The sequence below is a fragment of the Scyliorhinus torazame genome, chromosome 19, assembly GCF_047496885.1.
Source record: "Scyliorhinus torazame isolate Kashiwa2021f chromosome 19, sScyTor2.1, whole genome shotgun sequence".
In the NCBI taxonomy this organism is placed as follows: domain Eukaryota; kingdom Metazoa; phylum Chordata; class Chondrichthyes; order Carcharhiniformes; family Scyliorhinidae; genus Scyliorhinus; species Scyliorhinus torazame.
In genome coordinates, this window is record NC_092725.1 from 74729885 (window position 1) to 74746435 (window position 16551).

The window sequence follows — 16551 nt, forward strand, 5'->3', positions numbered from 1 at the left end:
CTCATGAGGGCGAGGATGAGCCGATTGTTTGAAAGAGCAGAAGATGTGTGTGAACGTTGCCGGGGGGTGGGGGCGCTAATCACATTCATATGTTTTGGTCCTGTCCAAAGCTAGAGGAGTACTGGAAGGAGGTTTTTAGGGTAATTTCTAAAGTGGTGCACATGATACTGGACCCGGGCCCCCGGGTGGCCATATTCGGGGTGTCGGACCAGCCGGGGTTGAAAACTGATGCGGAGGCAGATGTTGTAGCTTCGCCTCGTTGATCGCCCAAAGGCAGATACTGATAGGTTGGAGAGCAACCACTCCACCCTGTGCCCTGGCGTTGCGGGGGGACCTGTTGGAATTCTTGACTCTTGAGAAGGTTAAGTTTGAACTGAGGGGAAGGATGGAGGGGTTCTACAATTCATGGGCATTATTCATTATGTACTTTCAAGAACTGGATAACATCGAACATTAGTTGGGGCGTGTGGGTGGGAGGGTTGGGGGGAGGGGGGCGGTGTGTGTTAATGGCGACTATGGGTGCTTCCTGATTCCTTTTTGTCATTTGTTTGTGTTAACATGCGGGCTAATGTCTGGGGTTTGGTGGGAGGATGGGATCGTTGTTATTGATATGGGGATTGACATATTTGTTATTGATTATTGTTTATTGTTGGTGTGTGCAAATTTGGGAGAAAATGTGAAAAAGGAGGAGAATAAAAAATATTTTTTTTTAAAAGTTATCCTTTGATGAAAAGTTTCGGCCTGACTTCCCCTTTTACTTCAAATTATAGTCCCTTGACCAAATACCAAATAATGTTAGCACAGACACTTCGCAAATACATTAGTTGCCAGATACAATTAAGATATTGTAAATATGTGCAAACGAAACAATACTGCCCAATTAAAGAATTAACTCGTTGTCTCAGCAACAAGATGCTTAGTAGACTTATGAACCTACCTACACTGATTGATGTGTCTTCGGTTCTTGCTAAAATCTACTTTGAAACAACACATAATTAGTTTATGACATATATAGGGCGGGATTCTCCGATGTCAAGGCAAACGGGCTGCCGGCAGCATCGATTCAGGCCCGAAAAGGAGTCAGCAGCAGGGCAGTGAGATACGCGGTGGGCGTGGCGCCAGAGCGGCTCCATCAGCGCACGACGTCCGGATGAAACGGTGCCGCATCATTTTATGTGCACGATCCGCGCACAGGCCCCGACACAGAGCTGGCTGCGTTCCGCCGTGCCGCTCCCAGGTTCCGGGACAATGACCTGGAGACACTGCTGGACGCAGTGGAAGAGCGGAGGGCGATCCTGTGCCCAAGACGTGGCCATCGGCACCCGACCAGCACAGTCAGGCGCAGCTGGCGTGATGTGGGCGTCGCCGTTAGCGCTCTGGGGCACACCCCATGCTCGGGAGAGCAGTGCAAGAAGCTCCACGAGGGCAGACAGGGTAAGTACCCCGGGCCACCCCCCCCCCCACCCCCCAACGTGTCGACGCCCCCTGCCCACGCCCGGGGGGGGGGGGGGGGGAGAACCACGTACCACACGACCCACATGGGCACCACACCGCCCTTGAGCTGCCATGGCGTGGTGCCCATGTGGGTCGTGTGGTACGTGGTTCTCCCAACCCCCCCCCATAATGTTGCCAACATCTGCGCATCTTGCTGCTGACCGCCTACCTCTGATGCTCCCCCCCCCCCCCCCACCCCGCAGGATAAGACAGCCCACAACCATCTTGAGTGTGCAAGAACCGGAGGGGGACCACCTGTGCTGCGCCCCCTCACCGTCCATGAGCAGAGGGCTCTCGACCTCGTTGGGGGAGCCACCACCCGGGAGGTAGCCAGATCGGAAGCGCAGTACCAAGTGAGACTCGCCTGCCTGGCTACACTCCCTCAGCCCCTCACCTCCTCCCTTCCCCCTTCACACAGCACCCCCTCACACTGCCCCCTCCAACCCCTCACAGCCAACTCCGCGTGTCTAACGATACATGCTTTATTGTGTGTTCCAGGGCCAGCCGCGGATCGTCCCGGAAAGTCTCAGACAAGCCACAGCCGTCCAGGTCCACGTCCATCCGCCCACACCTCGGTTGGGCACATTAGTGATGACACTAACTGGTGCGCACCAATCAGCCGAACCGGTACAGCAGGTGGAGGTATGAGCAGCCGAGGGGCTGGACGGTCGGAGGGCAGCCCAACCCAAGCACCCAGCTGCCGCCCAGACGGTTCCCGGGTTCCTGGACTTGCCAGACCCACCCACAGACCTGATGCGTTTGGAAACCCAGGGAGTGGAGAACGGGATGACGGCAACCTTCCAGCATCTGCAGACGCAGTTAGAGGAGTTCATCCGCGTCCAGGAGCAGGGAGTGGTGCCAGTCATAGCTGCCACCCAGGCCGACACTGCACTGGTGGAGTCCGTGGTGGTGGCAATGGGGGCAACGGTTTCGGCCATGGGTCAGGTTCTGGAATGTGTGGGGTTTCATGTGCAAGCGTCATCACAGGCAGCCATGTCCCAGAGCCAGCTGGGCATTGCCGCTGCACTCCAGTCTGGCCGAGTCTCAGCAGGCCATGGCCCAGTCTCAGCAGGCCATGGCCCAGTCTCAGCAGGCCATGGCCCAGTCTCAGCAGGCCATGGCCCAGTCTCAGCAGGCCATCGCTGAGAGCATCGACGGCCTTGCCCATGTGCTGGATGGCGTCGCCAAGCCCAGAGGGAGGTTGCACAGTTCCTGACAGGGATGGCGCACTCCCTGAGCTCCATCGCTGCGAACGTTCCGACCCTGGTCGATGCCACAGTGGACCTCCAGGACTGGCAGCGCCAGGTGTCGGTGGTGCCATGGCGCTTGTCTCTGCTCGCACCACCATCCCATAGTGAGGCTAAGGGCCACCGGGCTCCCCGAGGGAGAAGGAGGTTCTAGGGCCCGTCCCGGTGACTCCTGTAAGGGAGGTCCCGGAACATTCGGACTCCCCCCGTTCCGTCCCTGGTGCATCTGGTGGGCAGCGGGCAGAACAGGGTGGCACCATGTCATCCAGCACGCCCGCCGAGCAGCCTGGCCGATCCAAGCCGGGCCGCCCCAGGAAACGCGCGCCGACGGGGAGCCAAGTCGCAGGACAGGAATCTCAGCAGTCCACCTCCACTCCTGCTGCACCATCTGCGGAAACACCAAGGCGTAGTGGTAGGGCCCGTAAGGCAAAGAAGTTCGACACGTAGTAAGTTGGCATGGGTGCAGGGCACAGCTTAGTTTTAGGGGCAAGGGCACTTGTATGTGAATGTCACGATTAAAGTTACACCAAACCTAGATGCATCTGTGCTATGTCCGGTGCCTGAGGAGTCGTGAAGGGGACCGAGTGGCGCTGGGGTCGAAGTTCGGTACAACGATGCGGGTGTTCGCCCCCCCCCCCCCCATCATCCTCGGAACACCGACGCCAGCTACCCCACATGGCCAGTGATGGTGTGTCCTTGACACATACAGGGACCACCCAGGTGGAGGGTGTAGTTGTGTCCATGAGTCAGACATTGTCTAATGATCCGGAGCTCATCGCGGAGGGGGTTGTCATCATTCAGCATGGCACTGACCACCCCCTCTTACACAAGCAATTGTGTGAGACCATCCCGTTGTGCCGCAGGTGTAAGGTGCTGTGAAAGTGGTAGTGTGGGAGCTAGGGTTGTCGGATGGTGCGGGAGGTGGGGGGTGCTGGGTGGTGCGTTTGGGCGGAACGGTGGTGCAAGTGGCCGTGCTCAGCGATGCCCTCCCCCAGGTTGGCGAAACGTGCGGTGATCAATGCCTCGCGTGCTCGCTAGCCAAGCCGGTGGCGTCGTGCAGCCTCCCGGCCATATCCAGCCCCCATGCCGCGTCTGTGCCCCCCAACCCCCCTCCCCATCATCCTCCTCATGTACAGATGCGTCGCCCTCATCAGGCTCCCCCTGTGCCTCCTCCTCCAGGACAATGCCTCTCTGCTGGGCTATGTTGTGCAGGACGCAGCAGACAACAACATTGCGGCCGACCCGCTCTGAATGGTACTGGTGGGCCCCACCAGAGCGGTCCAGGCACCTGAAGCACATCTTCAAGAGGCCAAAGCACCTCTCGACAACACCCCTGGTTGCTGTATGGGCCTCATTGTAGCGGGTCTCCACGTTGGTCTATGGCCTCCGTATAGGCGTCATCAGCCACGACCGCAAAAGGTAACCCCTGTCGCCCAGCAACCAGCCCCTCATCTGGGGGGGGGGTTGTCTCTCGAACATGGCGGGGATGGAGGATTGCGGCAGTATAAAGACATCATGCACACTGCCGGGGTACTGGGCGCACACGTGCATGATCTTGCGACCACCTGAATGTTCATGGAGTAGGTCCCCTTTCTGTTCATGAACACGTCCCTGTTCTCCGAAGGTGGACGCATGGCGACGTGCACCCCATCAATCACCCCCTGGACCATTGGTATCCTGGCCACAGAGGCGAATCCCGCTGCCCGGGCATCCTGGTGCACGCGATCCTCTGGAAACTGGATGTACAGGTCGGCGATGGCATACAGGGTGCCGGTGCACCGATGCCTGGGAGATAGCGGACAGATCCCCGCTCGGCGCCTGGAACGTCCCCGCGCATAGACGTTGAGGGCAACCATCACCTTGACGGCCACCGGGATAGCATGTCCTCCCCCCATTCCACGTGGTGCCAGGTGTGTCATATATGTGCGTCTCCCTACTCATCCGGAGTCTCCTCCTGCATGCCCTGTCCGGCAGGTCCTCGAAGGACATGCGGTGACGGTACACTTGAGACTTCAAGGGGCGCCTCCAGCACCTTGACACCACCACCTGCTCCTCCTCCTCTCCCTGCACCCCATCAAGATCGGTATCCTCGTCCTGTGCATCCCCAACGATGTGGTGGTCATCGTCCCCCTCCGCCTCCTCCTGCACCTGTCGGGCGGACGGGCCTGCAGCCTGAGCGGGTGGCACGGGGCCCTCTGCAGCCAGTCCCTCTGCTGCCGCTGCTGCTCTGAGCCGCCTGCGTCGACGCTGCCAAAGGGTCACCTGCACGGCAGCAGCTCCCGTCACGGCGGCAAACATCGCTGGCTGGTGCCCAAACATTACGATCTGCAGGAGTGGGGGGAGAGTTACAACATGTTTAACGATGGCTCATTGACACCACGACAGCCTGTTGCCATGGGATACATGTGTGCCCCGGTTGGCTGGTGTTGCTGCAGACACGCAGGCACCCTGACCCCTGCCCACAGTATCCGTCCACCGCCCAGTTTTGCCCGTCTCTCCTTATTGCGTCACCGTGGGCTGGCCATGCCCTCACGGGGGCTGGCATGTGTGTCGCCTTGACCCTTTCCAGAGATGGTCTCCGTCAGCTGGGTGTTGCGGCACCTGTGTGTGTGTGAGGGGGGGAGTGGGGGGTGGGGAGGGGGCTGGGCGCACCCAAGGTCAAAGCGTGTGGCCGTGTGGGATGGCAGCGCCAGTGGCCTGTGCCCATCAGCATGATCTCAACTTGCAGGCGTGGCTTTGCCACCATCCTGCCATGGCAGGCCAGCTGGCATGTCGCCTCCGCGGAAAACCCTCTTTTCCCCCCACCACCCTCCCCGGAACATGGAGGCCCCCTGCCTGGACCCCCCCCCCGAATATGACTGCACCCTCCCCCCTCCTCCTTTCCCTCCCTCCTCCTTTCCCTCCACCTCCCCATCCTCCTTTTCCCCCCTCCTCCTCCCCCCTCCTTCCCCTGCTTCCTCCACCCCCTCCTTCTTCCCTCCCTCCCTCTCCCCCTTACCCCCCTCCTCCTTACCCCCCCTCCTTCTTCCCCCCTCTCCTCCTTGCCCCTTCCTCCCCCCTCCTCCTCCTCCTCCCCACCCCTTGCCCACCTCCCCCCCCCCCTCTCCTGATACCCTCCCCTCCTCCTCCCCACCTCGTGAACGGCGATTCTGCCAAACGGCACGGCACGTGAGAATTCCGCCCCCTGTTACCCTTCAGAGCTTAAAATTTAAAGGGCGCTGTGTTGAACACCACTAGTAGTATATTATATGTATTACGACACTGCCCGTATATTAGAGGTACAATGGTAAATCCGTGCCTGCTGGCTCCGCCCAGTAGGCAGCGTATAAATGTGTGTGCTCTTCTGCGCTGCAGCCATTCTGGTTCCAGCTACAGGAGGCACATCTTGCTAAATAAAGCCTCGATTGTTCCACTATTCTCGTCTCGTGGTAATTGACGGTACATCAATTTATTGAACAAGATTTTTAAACGATGGATTTCCTCATCAAGCATGATCGCCTGCAGCTGAGCCGTCAAGCAGCCAACGCCACGTCCACCTTCGACCACTGGCTAGCCTGCTTCGAACGCTACCTCAGAGCAGCCGCTGAAGAACCCTCGGGCTCGCAGAAGCTCCAAGTCCTCTATTCACGGGTGAACCCTGACATTTTTCCGCTTATCCGGGATGCGCCAACCTACTCCGAAGCGATGACGCTCCTGAAGGGGCATTACATTCGACCGGTGAATCAAGTGTACACCAGGCACCTCCTCGCCAGGAGACAGGGGAGACTCTGGACGATTTCTTGCATGCCCTGCAGATCCTAGGTAGAAACTGTGACTGCTAGGCAGTTTCGGCAGTCCAGCACACTGAACGTTTAATTAGAGATGCTTATGTCACGGGCAGGAAGTCTGGGTACGTTCACCAGCGACTATTTGAAGGGGGTACACTCGATCTTGCGGGACTAGGCAGCTCGCTAATTCGTTAGAAGTGGCCTCCCGTAACGTTCGGTCCCACGTCCCTGAGGCACGATCAATTTGATTGGAGACTAAGTTGAATCCAAACTGAGGCTTTATTAGTATCAGATGTGTGGCCTCCCACAGCAGCTGGCGAAATGGCTGTGAGCTGGTGGCCACGCATATTTATAACCGGCCTCCTGGGCGGAGCTAGCATGCAGGGGCCACAGGTGAACCTGTAGTGCAGGTTCTACCGTACAACCCCTAATATCAGAACACAGTGGTTTACCACATTCACCCCCTGTTAAAATTGAGTCCGGCGGGGGTGTGTGGATAACTATATACAAGTAGCAATTTTTAATATTTACAGAGCAGTAAAAAAAATGTCTCTTGGCATCCGGCGGGCCGGTCAGAGGTTCAGCCGGTCCGGTGCCTTGATGGTTCGTTGAGATCGACGAAATGGTGACGGCGATGTTGGCGCTGTCGTGGTCGAAGTTGACTCCGGGAGCGTGCCGAAATCCTCTTCATCAACAGGGGTGGGCAGGGGGAGGACGGACGATCCTAGGGGGGGTGATGGGGGTGGCGGGGAAGGGGAGGGTGGCGCCGGGGGCGACGGGGGTGGTGTGGGGGTGGAACCTGCTGGTGCCAGGTCCCTGAGGGAGACAGTATCCTGGTGGCTGTCGGGGAACGCCACGTAGGCGTACTGTGAGTTTGTGTGGAGCAGGTGCACCCTTTCCACCAACGGATCCGCCTTGTGGAGCCGCACATGTTTACGGAGAAGCATGGTTCCCAGAGCTGTAAGCTAAGTTGGGAGGGATACCCCGGATGTGGACTTCCTGAGGAAGGCAAAAAGGCGTTCATGCGGCGTACTGTTAGTAGCAGTGCAGAGTAAGGAGCGAATGGAATGTAGTGCATCAGGGAGGACCTCTTGCCAGTGGGAGGCCGGGAGGTTTCTGGACCACAGGTCCAGCTGGACGGCCCTCCATACCGTCCCATTCTCCCTTTCTACCTGTCCATTTCCCCAGGGGTTGTAGCTCGTCGTTCTGCTGGAGGCTATACCCCTGCTGAGCAGGAACTGACGTAGCTCATCACTCCTGAATGAGGATCCCCTGTCACTGTGGATGTAGGCGGGGAAGCCGAACAGAGTGAAGATAGAATTAAGGGCTTTAATGACGATGGCAGACATCATGACGTGGCATGGGATGGCAAAGGGAAACCGGGAGTGTTCATCGATCACACTGAGGAAATATGTGTGTCGATAGGAGGAGGGGAGGGGGCCTTTGAAATCCACGCTGAGGCGTTCAAAGGGGCGGGAGGCCTTCACCAGGCACGCGCGGTCTGGCCGTTAGAAGTGCGGCTTGCATCCGCACAGACCTAGCAGTCCCTGGTGATTGTCCGTACTTCCTCGATGGAGTGGGGCAAATTTTGTGCCTTAATGAAATGGTACAACCGTGTGACCCCTGGGTGACAAAGGTTGTCGTGCAGGGTCCGGAGTCGGTCTACTTGTGCGTTGGCACTTGTACCTCGGGATAGGGCGTCTGGGGGCTCGTTGAGTTTGCCAGAGTGATACAGAATCTCGTAATTATAGGTGGGAGAGCTCGATTCTCCACCGCAAGATTTTATCATTTTTGATCTTGCCCCGCTGTGTGTTGAACATGAAGGCTACCGACCGTTGGTCAGTGAGAAGAGTGAATCTGCTACCGGCCAGGTAATGCCTCCAATGTCGCACAGCCTAAACGATAGCCTGTGTGGTGGTATGTATTAGGGGTCATGTGGGACTGTGAAGCCGTGATGCTATTCGCTGACAGATCCCGGGTCCTAGTTGGCTGCCGACTCCTGGCTCCGCCCTGAAGGCGGAGTATAAGAACCCGAGCTTCTCCCCGCAGCTTCATTCTGTTGCTGAGCTGCTGGGGACAAGTCTCGCTTAATAAAGCCTGAATCGACTTCATCACTTCTCGTCTCTCTCGTAAGTCATTGTGCGCTACAATTTATTAAGCGAGACTTGTCCCCAGCAGCTCAGCAACAGAATGAAGCTGCGGGGAGATGCTCGGGTTCTTATACTCCGCCTTCAGGGCAGAGCCAGGAGTCGGCAGCCAACCAGGACCCGGGATCTGTCAGCCAATAGCATCACGGCTTCACAGTCCCACATGACCCCTAATACATACCACCACAGCCTGGACCTCCTTTTCGATGGATGAGTGCCGAATTTCAGAGGCATGGAGGGTGCGGGAAAAGAATACCACGGGCCTGCCTGCCTGGCTGAGGGTGGCGGCAAGGGTGACGTCCGATGCATCGCTTTCTACTTGGAAAGGAATTGTTTCGTCTACAGCGTGCATTCCAGCTTTGGCAATATCAGCTCTGATCCGGGCGCAAGATCAATTTGACTGGAGACGAAGTTGAATCCAAACTGAGGCTTTATTAGTATTAGACGTGTGGCCTCCCACAGCAGCTGGCGAAATGTCTGCGAGCTGGATGCCACGCATATTTATAACCGGCCTCCTGGGCGGAGCAAGCATGCAGGGGTCACAGGTGAACCTGTAGTGCAGGTTCTACCGCACAACCCCTAATATCAGAACACAGTGGTTTACCACAGCCCCAGTGGTAGTAGTAAAGACTGGGGAGAAACACAGGATGGTCATGGACTACAGTCAGACCATCAATCGGTACAAGCATCTCAACGCGTACCCCCTCCCACGCATATCTGACATGGTCAATCAGATTGCGCAGTATCAAGTCTTTTCCACAGTAGACTTGAGGTCCGCCTACCACCAGCTCCCCATCCGCCCGGAGGACCGCCAATACACTGCGTTCGAAGCAGATGGCCGTCTCTATCACTTCCTTAGGGTTTCCTTTGGCGTCACTAATGGGGTCTCGGTCTTCCAGCAAAAGATGGACCGAATGGTTGACCAGTATGGACTGCGGCCACCTTCCCGTATCTTGATAACGTCACCATCTGCGGCCACGATCAGCAGGACCACGACTCAAACCTCCAAAAATTCCTCCATACCGCCAAACTCCTTAACCTCACCTACAATAAGGAGAAATGTGTGTTCTGCACCAACCGCTTAGCCATCCTTGGCTATGTAGTGGAAAATGGAGTCCTAGGGCCCGACCCCGACATCATGCGCCCCCTCCTGGAACTCCCTCTCCCCCACTGCCCCAAGGCCCTGAAACAGTGCCTGGGGTTTTTCTCATTACGCCCAGTGGGTCCTTAATTATGCGGACAAGGCCCGCCCACTCATTCAGTCCACAGTTTTTCCCCTGACGGCTGAGGCCCGCCAGGCCTTCAACCGCATCAAGGCAGACATCGCCAAGGCCATGAAGCACGCAGTCGACGAGTCCCTCCCCTTTCAGGTGGAGAGCGATGCATCGGACGTAGTTATGGCAGCCACCCTCAACCAGCGGGCAGACCCGTGGCCTTCTTCTCCCGCACCCTCCATGCCTCTGAAATTCTGCACTCCTCTGCCGAAAAGGAGGCCCAAGACATTGTGGATGCTGTGCGACATTGGATGCATTACCTGGCCAGCAGGAGATTCACTCTCTTCACTGACCAACGGTCGGTTGCCGTTATGTTTAATAATACACAGCGGGGAAAGATCAAAAATGACAAGATCTTGTGGTCGAGGATCGAGCTCTCCACCTATAATTATGAGATCTTGTATCGCCCGAGGAAGCTCAACGAGCCTCCTAATGCCCTATCCTGCGGTACATGTGCCAGCGCACAAGTGGAACGACTCCGGGCTCTCCACTATGACCTCTGCCACCCGGGGGTCACCCGGTTCTTCCATTTTGTCAAGGCCCGCAACCTGCCCTACTCCATTGAGGTCAGGGCCGTCACCAGAGACTGCCACGTCTGCGCAGAGTGCAAGCCACACTTCTATCGGCCAGATAGAGCGCATCTGGTGAAGGCCTCCTGCCCCTTTCAATGCCTCAGCGTGGACTTCAAAGGGCCCCTCCCGTCCACCGACCGCAACGCGTACTTCCTGAACGTGATTGACGAGTACTCCCGGTTCCCTTTCGTCATCCTATGCCCCAATGTGACTTCTGCCACGGTAATCAAAGCCCTGCACAGCATCTTCACTCTGATCGGTTTCCCCACCTATATCCACAGCGATCGAGGATCCTCTTTCATGAGCGATGAGCTGCGTCAGTTCCTGCTCAGCAAGGGCATCGCCTCGACCAGCTACAACCCCCGGGGAAATGGGCAGGTGGAGAGGAAGAACGGGACGGTCTGGAAGGCCGTCCTGCTGGCCCTTCGGTCTAAAAATCTCCCGGTCTCCCGCTGGCAGGAGGTCCTCCCCGACGTGCTCCACTCCATCCAATCGCTCTTCTGCACCGCGACTAAAGAGACCCCTCATGAACGTCTCTTTGCCTTCCCCAGGAAGTCCACCTCCGGGGTCTCGCTCCCAACATGACTGACAGTTCCTGGATCCATCCTCCTCCGGAAGCATGTGCGGAGCCATAAATTGAACCCTTTGGTCGAAAAAGCCCATCTCCTCCATGCAAACCCGCAGTACGCCTACGTGGCACACCTCGACGGACGCCAAGACAGTCTCCCTTCAGGACCTGGCACCCACTGGGTCCCCACCCATGACCCCCGACCTGACACCGCCCCCCCCTCCCCACGTTTGCCTCATTCACCCCTGCGCCACTCACCCTCCCTCCAGCGAACATCACCCCAGCAGGATCCGTCTGTGGTAATACCAGGTTTTGCGGTACCAGAGAGAGGAATAACCATTGGCTAGACGGCGGTGTCTACCATTGGGCAATGCACATATCCCCGCCCTGAGAGGTGGGGTATAAGAACCAATGCCGTCCCAGCAGCCTCCACTTCTGTAATATCGCTGCTGGGTACAGTTCTATCTGATTAAAGCTGAATCGATATGACTCCACGTGGACTCAAGCGTATTGATTGTGCCGACACCCCCACGGAAAGGCTGAAAATGCACCTCCTACGCTCGCGGGTCAGCCCGGCGATCTACCCCCTGATCGAAGGGGCAGCGAACTATGATAAAGCCATGGAACTGCTGGAAGGACACTACATTCGTCCACTTAATCAGTTCTACGCCCGTCACCTGCTGGCAACGAGACGGCAGAGCCCAGATGAGACGCTAGAAGATTTCTACATGTCACTGATCGTGCTGGGCCAAAACTGCGGCTGCCCAACGGTGACGGCGAACGAGCACTCCGAACTTTTAATTCGAGACGCTTTTGTGGCAGGTATGATCTCCCCCGACATTCGCCGAAGGCTGCTCGAAATGGAGACGCTGGGCCTCACCGAGGCCCGGGCCCTGGCAGGGTCCATGGACGTGGCGTACAAAAACGCCCTTGCGTACGCCCCCACGCGCACCGCGCCCCCCTGGGCTGCATGGCACCCCGCCGCGGCAGCCCCCCAGACTTACCCGCTTAACCCCCAGACTTGCCCGCTAACTCCGCAGGCCTGCGCGGCAAGACGCCCCGCTACCGTCGTCGGCCAACGCTGCTGCTTCTGCGGCCAGGCGAATCACCCGCGCACGCGCTGCCCTGCCCGCACCGTCACCAGCAAAGGGTGCGGCAAGAAAGGCCACTATGCCGCAGTCTGCCTCGCCCGCGCGGTGAACGCGGTGTCCAATGACTACCCTCAGCCATTCCTCCAGCCGCCCGCTGCGCAACCACAGCCGTTCTTCCACGTCCCGACCGTCCCAGGCCCACCGCCGCACTCCCTTTTCCCAGCCCCGCCGGCCCAACGTGCACCGCAGCCTTTGCCCCGCCAGTCAGCGTCGCGGCCGCAGCCATTTTCCCCCTGGCAACCATGCTGGAGGAGTACGCGCAGCCATTTTGTCCCTCGCCGGTCCATTCGTCGGGATCTCCGTCCCCGAACTCCATGCGAGATCCCTGGCCGGCGCCATCTTGGATGTGGCCTCAAGCCCCCAGCGCGGCTGGCTACGTGCTGCCGGACCAAAACCCCATGCTGCAGCTGGCCTCCGTCACACTGGTGCAGCATGCGCCGCCAGTTTACTCCTCCCTGCTGCCATCTTTCGAGTCCCCGGACTCCACGTGCGATCCATGGCTCCATGGCGCCATCTTGGATGGGGCCTCAAGCCCCCAGCGCGGCTGGGTATGTGCTGCCCGACCAAAACCCTTTGTTGCAGCTGGCCTCCGCCTCGTGGGAGCAGAGTGCGCCGCCATTTTGTCCCTCCCCACCACCATTTTGTTTCTCCCCGCTGCCATCCTCGGAGTCCCCGGAATCCATGTGCGATCCAGGGACAGCGCCATCTTGGATGGCGCCTCAGGCCCCCAACACGGCTGATGATGCGCTGCCCGATCTTCACTCCTTGCTGCAGCTGACCTCCGTCACCCTGGACCAGAGTCGGCCACGAACGCTAGCAAAGGCCACCACGACGATCGGCATCAACGGCCACGTGACGTCATGCCTCATCGACTCCGGGAGCACGGAGAGCTTCGTCCACCCCGACACGGAAGTCCTCCTCGGGCACCTCGCTCCCAACCTGGCTAGCAACACCTGGAACTGTTCTGCTGCGGAAACATGCGAGGGCGCACAAGTCGGACCCGCTGGTCGAAAGGGTCCACCTGCTGCATGCCAACCCCCAGTACGCCTACGTAGCGTTCCCCGACGGACGCCAAGATACGGTCTCCCTCCGGGACCTGCCGCCTGCCGGAGCACCACGCGCGCCCGAGCCACTGCCACACCCCCCCCTCCGTACCTGACCGGAGGGTCAATACTGCCGTCAGAACCCCGACCCAGAGTCGAGCAGGCACCGACGCCCCCTACAGGCACCCCTTCCTTCTGCCCATCTTTCGACCTTACAGCACCGCCTAGGGGTGACGAAGCTGCCTGGGAGGAAGACAGCACGTTCCCGGAGTCACTACTGCCGGGGCCCTCACCAGGATCGCCGCCGAAACTTAGACGCTCCAGTAGGTCGACCAGGCCGCCCGATCGTCTGATTGCAGCACCATGAGGAAAATTAACAACGCAAGAACTTTCTCCGCGACCCTCGATAGCATGGTACCTGCAATACCTGGTCCTACCATGAAAAGGCGACCGTAATACTGGCCATCACTCCGCTGACTTTTTTTTAACAGGGGGTGAATGTGGTAAAACCAGGTATTGCGGTACCAGAGGGAGGAATAACCATTGGCGAGACCGCGGGGTCTACCATTGGGCAATGTACATAGCCCCGCCCTGAGGGGCGAGCTATAAGAACCGATGCCATCCCAGCAGCCTCCACTTCTGTAACATCGCTGCTGGGTACAGTTCTATCTGATTAAAGCTGAATCGATATGACTCCACGTGGACTCGAGCGTATTGATTGTGTATCACCGTCCTCCAACTGGATTCACTCAGGGTGATGAAGACGAGTACAGCGCGCTCCCGGAGTCGCAGGTGACCAAGTCAGCGCGGACATCACCACCAGGACTGAGTCGATCGCGGAGGAGGGTCAAGGCCCCCGACAGTCTTAATTTGTAATGTTTCCACCACCCCCGCCGGACTCTTTTTTAACAGGGGGCGAATGTGTTGAACACCACTAGTGATATGTTATATGTATTACGGCACTGCCCGTATATTAGAGGCACAATGGTAAATCCCTGCCTGCTGACTCTGCCCAGCAGGTGGCGTATAAAAGTGTCTGCTCTCCTGCGTTGTAGCCATTCTGGTTCCAGCTACAGGAGGCACAACATCTTGTTTAATAAAGCCTCGATTGTTCCACCATTCTCGTCTCGTGGTAATTGACGGTATATCAGGCACCATTTTATGATTTAAAAAGTGTAAAAACTTTTCTTACAGTCACATGATGCAAAGTGGCTTGTATCAATGTGCCAATCAATTGGTTTGAATTCTTTTCCCTCAATGTAATAGTTTGCAAATACATTGCAACATCACCATTAACCCTTTTAAAAATAAATTTAACAGAGACTATGTTTTAAAGGTACTGCAATACTTTAAAAGAACAGACTGCACCTGAGGGTAAGTTCTGACATGTAAATATTTAACACAAAATACACTGGCATAATACAATGCTACTTATTCAGTTGCAATTTTTTACACTGCTGCATAAGATTCCATGCAGCCTTTTTGAGATATACCAAAGACCTGAACATGGGTATCAGAATAATTTCAAAGTTTGAAGGTGACACAATACTCAGAAATGTGTTAAACCATGTTTCCACGTAGTTGCAAACTTCAGAAAGCTGTTGAAATGTGTTTTGCCATTTTATTGAGGCAGCAGCATTAGAAGAGCTGACTTATTGACATGTTGATGCAAGTCATGCTTTACATGATGTGACTCTAAAGAAAAGATTTTCCAAATACTTTCTGTGTCATAAAACGGTGCCCTTACAAAAGGACAGATACATGGCAGTTGAAATTTCATGGCAAAAATGTGAAGTGATGCATTTAGGCAGAAAGAATGAGGAGACCTAATGTGAACCAAATAACACAATTTTAACTTGGATTTACGAACAGAGACCTGGGGATATATGCACACCAATCTTCAAAGGTGGCAGGACAAGTTGAGAAGGCTGTTTTTAAAAAAAAAAAGCGATGCAGGATTTCGGTTATGCGGTGAGATGGTACAGTACTCGCAGACAAATTTAAGGGGATACTTATTGGAAGTTGCCAAAATCCTACACAGTTATGATAGAGTAGAAAGGAGAAGCTATTAACTGTGTCAAAAGAACTGGTAATCAAAAATCTCAAGTTGAAGGTAATTGACAAAAGAACCAGAGGCAATAGGAGGAGAATCATTTTACAAAGTAAATTGTTGTCTGGAATGTGCGGTCTGAAAGGGTGGAAGAAATAGATTCAATAAGAACTTTCAAGAAGAATTTGTATGAATGCTTGAAGAGAAAACATTTGCAGGGCTGTGGGGAAAGTACAGGGGAGGGGAACTAATTGGATCGTTCTTTCAAACTCTTTATTGGAAGCAATAGAGAGCAAAATGGCTGATAATTATGATTACTTGTGGGATGTCTGGAAGGCCAATCACGCAGTTGGCAACTATCCAGGTCATGAAGAGACAATCTTTGCAATTCCCACCATCAAGATTGGGAAAATAGCTGGCATGGGGCAAGCTGACTTTACCTCACAATCCACTGAGAATCCTGCTTCTGCCGCATGCCGATAATAAATGAGGTACAGTGGATCATGACATGAATTTATCTATCCCAAATTGAATTTTACAGCCTGATGCACTATCAATTACGACGAGACGAGAGTAGAGAGTAATTGAGGCTTTATTCCGCAGAGATGTGTGGCTTCCTACAGCTGCTGCCGAAATGGCTGCCGTTCGGAGAGCACACACATTTATACTCCGCCTACTGGGTGGAGCCAGCAGGCAGGGATCTACCCCCGTACCTGTAGTACAGGGGCCTTACCGTAATACCCTCGTATGCAGTGCAGTATATACAATCTAATACAACAGTGGAGACTACCACACAGCCCCTGCAGGAACCCATTAAATGAACTGGAAATAGTTGGCACATATGTCAGTTTATTGAGCTTTATGGAGAACATGAACCGAAAGCAAATAAGGTTGAATTGATCCTTCTCCATTTTGCACTAAGCTGCCACAATGTGATGTATATGTTTTACTACATGCATGTAGTGTTGATTATTTTGTTCACCAGTTTTATTAGTTTGGTGCAAATTCTGACACTAAAATAAACAATCTAATATATTTTCATTTACCATTTGTCCCTTTCATCAGTCTGGTGGGAATGGGTTGGACATTTTGGATGCCCTAAGATTCTGTGTTTAAGTAAGTCTATATAACGGCTCAGAAATTAAACTCTTGTTTTCCAGACCTGACACCCAGGCTTGCATTTCCTCCAGTGTAAAGTTTTGTGCTGGGCGTGCATCAGGGTAGGAGTTCTGCCCACT

At 55.6% G+C, this 16551-nt stretch overlaps 1 protein-coding gene across 1 annotated transcript in view; it reads left to right on the plus strand.

The window, feature by feature from the left end:
- The window catches only part of LOC140396227 (FYVE, RhoGEF and PH domain-containing protein 4-like), a 431975-nt gene that overhangs the window by 98934 nt on the left and 316490 nt on the right, over positions 1-16551 (plus strand). The gene's annotated exons all lie outside the window — the stretch shown is intronic.